Source organism: Nanorana parkeri, unplaced genomic scaffold (assembly GCF_000935625.1).
Source record: "Nanorana parkeri isolate BGI_ZX_2015 unplaced genomic scaffold, ASM93562v1 scaffold70, whole genome shotgun sequence".
In the NCBI taxonomy this organism is placed as follows: Eukaryota; Metazoa; Chordata; class Amphibia; order Anura; family Dicroglossidae; genus Nanorana; species Nanorana parkeri.
In genome coordinates, this window is record NW_017306338.1 from 1517217 (window position 1) to 1523201 (window position 5985).

Here is a 5985-nt window from a genome sequence, read left to right on the forward strand (position 1 = left end):
TGTGCTTTGCAGCCCAGGCAAGGCTGGGGTGCCTTAAAGCAGCAGCAAGTGGATGGCAACTGGTTTCCCTACCGGCAGCAGTGTTTTCTCTTATTATGGGCACATTAATATATCAATTTACAATTTTAGAAATACTGCAATTCTGTGTGTTAAAACCCTACTTTCTTTTGGAGGTCATCTACACAAAATAGGGATTACAGCCTAGGGCTTAAAGAAGAACTAGGCTGTAATTCCTCCACGGAGTATTGTGGAGGAAGCTTCCTCTGTTTACACCAAGTAAAGTAAGCCTTCCAGGCGCAATGGCCTCATATACTTTGCAAGTAAACTTCCTAACTTTCAAAAGCATAGGGATGACCAAATCTGGCAAGCTGTTAAAGCCAGTGATCGAGAAGCAGAAGGGCTGGGTGGTCTGGAAGAGCCCATAAAGAGTCCCCTAGGAGACAGATGATGCCTGAGAACTATGTCCTTCTGGGCCAGTTTGGAGCAATGAGAATCACTGAAATGCCCTCCTCTTTAATCCTGCATAGTAGATGAGGAAAATCTGTCCAGCTTGTAGCTGAATCTGGATGCCAGACAGTCCACATCTGCCGTCCCCCACTTGTGACAGAGGTCCGTAAACACATAGTTACATAGTATTTGAGGTTGAATAAAGACATATGTCCATCAAGTCCAACCCATATAGGTCCACGCATTATCTCATTCTTAGGGATACTGGTATCCCTGGATATTACAGTCCCTCAAGAAATTGTCCAAACATTTCTTGAACAAATCTACACCTCAGGGTGGAGGAACCATTCTCCCAGATCCAGATGTTGATGACTGAGAAAGTCTTCCAGCCAGATTTTCACACCTCTGATGTGCATGCCAGTCAGAGACAGAACGTGGTGTTCCGCCCATGCCATAATCTGGTTTGCCTCTTGCAGAGCTGCGTGACTTCTGGGGCTTCCCTGTTGATTGATGAAGACCATGGCTGTGGAGTTGTCTAACTGAACCCTTGTCGGGTACTTCCACAGCTCAAGGATCCATCGCTTGAGGGACAGCCGAATGGCTCTGAGTTCCAGGATGTTGATGAATTGTTCTCGATGGCCAAGGCCCTTGAACCCTCAAGGACCCTTGAATTCCTCCCCAGCCTGACAGGCAAGCATCCATCAGAAGAAGTACTTCCCAGGTCAGCAAAGGGAAGTCTCCACCACAAACAAAGCCACCTTTAGGCCTAGTACCCACACGCTGAAGTGAATTGAGAAACAACCCTTGCATCAACAGGTCCACACAGGAGCACGGAAAGACTGAATCTGCTCCTGAGGAAGCAAAAACCCTGGAATAGGCCGTGATACTTCAAGCAATGAGTCAGATCCAACACAGACTTCTAAAAGTTGATGACCCACCAAAAGTGTCTGAACAGGACAAAAGGAAGCGCTGTAAACTGAAAATGCCACTCCCCCACTGCAAATTAGAGATACAGGAGGAAAAAGTGGGAATTGTGCAGGTAAGCATTCTTGATGTCCACAGGTGCCAGAGTGTTTTACTGCTGAAGGAACACAATAAGGGGGGGCAGATTTGACACCATTAAGCAGGAAAATTCATCTCTGCCTAGACAGGAGTAATGGGGTGTCTCTAAAGGAGGGACAGAAGGAATGAAACAACCAGAATTGGGGAAACAGACCAACTCTACCCAAAACTAGGGTCCTTGGGGGGAAACATGTAATGTAGTGAGGGAGCTTCCCAGGGTATAGATTGCAGAGAAGAAGGGGAAAAACCTTCCTGTACCCCAAGACTGAAAGCTGCAAGTACCCACAGCCTTTCAGAAAGCAATGTCTGGCTATTTAAGCTGTGCAGCAGGGCAGTGATGTAATGAGGTGACCAAGACATCAAGATGGCACCCAAGCTTCCAAAAAGCCTGGTGTGCATGAGGAACAGCACTCCCAGCCACAGTAGGAAACTACAAAACAAGGCTGCCTCACTGATGCAGCACAAATAAAATGGTCCTGCAGCCTTAACAGTAAAAATGCAAAACATAATTTAAGTTTTGCAGCCACAACCGTAGTCTTAAAGTGCTGCAGCCTCTTTGCACCCCCAAAACGGGAAGATAAAAATTATGATAAGGCTCCACATAGCCCAGTAGGGCAGGAGAGTCACAAGCTCTGGAACCCAGAGCAAAAGACCTAAAAAAGGGGCAAAACCCCAGCTTACCAACCCAACAGACGTTTTTCCTGTAGGTAGTGGGGAGACCAAAAATTACCCCCTTTGGGTGAGGGAGTGAGCCTTCAAGGTCAAGGCTCCACCAGTTGATGGACCATGGCTATAGATCTGTATAGCACCCTGTGGCTAGCTCAGCACATTACAAAGTACAGTCACTATAGCTCAATGCTGAGGGGCACCGATCTGTAAGCTGCAAGTAGACAGCCACATTGGCTGTAATGCAACCAGATTCCTGAAAGAACAAAAAAAACTCAGAAGAAATAAAGAGATAAGCCAAAAAGTCCACTAAAGAGGAGTTGCCCATCATCCCAGGACACTAGTAGAAAACAGGATTTCTGGGAGTGGGAAGCTACATGAGGGCTCGTCAACAGTTCTGATTGATTTTGCCAGTGTTCAATCACCAGAAGGTATCTGCATATGACCCAGTTGTCTTAAAATCAGTCTTCAGTGTCCTAAAACAGTATTTCAAAGCTTAATTTTAAGCATATATAAAAAGACACACAATAATCCATCTCTTTAATCATTAATACGCCATTAAATATACTCTTAAATGCAAGCAGTGCATGCAATGCAAGTACCTGAAATTGACCTAGTTTCAGCCCCTGTGCAGCAGGGCTGGTGTGTTAGAGGACGAAGCAGCACAAGGAGCTTATCAGTTCATTTCCTGACAAAAAAGCATGCCGATAAGAGAGCGACAGAAATATGAGCTCATCACTGTGCTGCCTTTCCTTTCACTATCCACTCACAGGCTGGGGTGGGTCCAGAATGTACTTTGCTCAGAGGAAGTGAACTGAATGAGGCTTTCCATCCAACCGAGGACATCTAGTGGCTGAAAAAGAGTACTGCAGGAGAAATGTCTGGACTGAAGGTAAATATTGCAGCAAAAAGGGTTTGCTTTATTTTATTTTTTTTCAATTAGATATTCATTTTTATCTTGTTATTTTTGGCTATAGGTAAAGTACGCAAAGTAGCTAAAGTGTTAACAGGACATATTTAGTAATTTTCACAGCTCCTCATTTGAAAATCATACTTTCCTATTTCATGTGTTAGTTATGAAAATAACCATATTCAGGTTTCCCTAAATTAGTGTGGTTTTTAGTGCATTAGCATTGGAACAAAATGTTTGGCAAATGAAGTTTAAAAACCAATAAATTGCACAAATTCATTTTTGGTGCTGATGCATATTTGGCAATGATGCTTACATCACATATGATGCTTCCATGAAGCAGTAAAAGTAATTTAAACTAATCCATGAACCTAAAAAGAACTGGTCATGATAGAGCCATCTAAATATTCGGTGGTAAACTGTTAACTGCATTTTTACTTATGATTTCTTTCCCCCTTACTAAGTTTTACTTTATTTTGCAAGGAGAGCACTGCTTCCACGCAGAGAGCAAGACCATCTCTGCAGCATGATGCTGTTTTCTGACACTGATATGCACTCTAGAGAGATGGCTAAAAGTCTGTTATCAAAATTGGCACATTCCCCCATTATCCTCTACAGTGATACCTATTTGAACAGAGTGTATGTGCCAGACTCTATTTACTGCCATCTGGCACTTACAGGCAAGAAATACACTGCTGGACGAAGCTATGGAATCAGTGCTAGGAATATTTTGGCTACCATGCGTAACCACTGTTTTGTTTATAAAGGAAATTGCAATAGTTTGGGGGGTGGGGGGTCAATTTTATTTGACACTTTCTAAATGTTTTCAACGTTTTTAAATACAATCTTTACTAACAAATATGTAATACAGCAGGGTGCTTCCATGGCACATAATTCACAGAGCATTTGGGGATTTCTAAAGGGCGAGTCAGCTATCAGACTATCGCTAACTGAATCTTCATATAGCCTGTATGTAGGGAGCAGGAGATGGAAGGAGACAAGTCACTCCTTTTGGGAGTTTCAGCTATTGAGTTCTGTAAACAGGCATTTTTAGCAGAGCACAAAACAAACAGGCCTCCCCTAGTGTGGATATCTTTATTAAGCAATTATAAAAAGTATTCCAGTATTGTACTCACAATAGAGCAATGACAATGAGCCTTCAGTACTCAGAAGACAGTCCTTAGTCCAGAAGTAAACCGAACAGACACGGCATGTGAAAGCTGCAGACAGATGACCGATCTGTTAACTGCACGCTTTTCCCTGATATTCCAGTCTCCCTGACTGAAGAGGCTGTCTGCGGAATTCCATCATACATACATACATACATACATCTCCAGTGGAGAGGTCATTTTGGGGCTAGTATTTTTAGCAGAGCAGTTAAGGATAGCCTAAAAAACATGCAAAAATCTATTGGCTAGAAATGTATATGATTCCATATTTTTTTATACTCACAATTCAGTGCACCTTTATTACTAAATTTATAAAGCATAGTATATGGGAATGTTTACAAGTGCTAAAACCATGCTTATTGCTGTATTAACAACAATCCGGGCTCTCTCCAGGAGCAGGTCATACAGCCTCCATTGAATGGCCATGGAAGTCTGAAAGCAGTTCTGCTTGAGCAAAAATGTTCCCCTGCAGTAGTGACTTATCCTTGGTCACCTGACTGGCTACCAGAGGTCACCCCAAATCTGAAAATGAGGACATTAACATTTTTTTATACCCATTTTCAAATATGAACCCGTTCATTGTATATATATAAAGCTGCATTGATTAAGTAAAAATTATTTATTACGCAACCTGTCCAATAGCGCTGTAACAAAAACAACAAACAGAATAGTTGGAAATAAAATGAAAACAAAAACACAGTTTTACATTTATTTATTCCAAATATACTAGACAAATAATTATGTAAAACGCAAACTGACAAAAGAAGAGAATTAACACCGTAACAACGCTTTCAGTATATAAATCAGAAGCGGAACTACAGATATCTTTCTGACCTGCTCCCATTCTGTAAAACCAGCCCAACGCCAAAATGGGGTTTTAGGGCAATAATAATAGCTTTCGATCAACTGTATACGTGAAAATTAAAAAGGTAAATAAAGCATGTGCCACGTTGTCACTGCAGTAATGGAATGCCATTTTGCTATAATGGACTTGTAAAGCCACATGAGATCTTCCCAGACTCTTGAAACTTCACATGGATCCACAGATGCATGAAGAAACAGAGAGACCACTGGCACATTCTTGAATCGCAGTGTATGACAGCTGAATATAAACACTGTGAGATTGCTTTATGTTTTTACTTTTTCACTTTGACATAAACTGGGGAATGGGTGAGTCAAGTTCTTTGTAATTCACAGAAATAAAAACAATTGCTCCTTAAATAATTTGGTAATTACATTTAGAATAGTATGTTTGTTCCCTCCCCTATAAAGATGACTTACCAAATGAAATCGGTTGCAGGTGAAACATCTGCAATTTCCTGAACCCCCCCTCTACAATGTGATGAGCGTAAGCAGCACATGTGCAATTTAATGCTTCCTTTCTTTTCTCAATGAGAAATATATGATTGCACCGTCACACAGGGATCTTCCAAAAGCTGGAAATCCCTATGTGCTATAACAAGAGCCTTCAACAGCTGGAAATACTCTATCGCTTTCTAGGGAATCCCTATAGAGACCACACACCGCACAGAGCAATCAAAGCAATGCAGCATTGGATTGTGCATGGTCTCTTAGCCATAAAAAGTGTATACACTGCAGAACATGTTGCAGCAATCTGCTGAGGAATCACATACTTCTAGGAGTTTTGTATATGTCTTTATGAACATGGTAAATGGAAGTGCCAAAATGTATCACAAGGAGATATGAAAAAAAAAATCCTGATTATTTTTG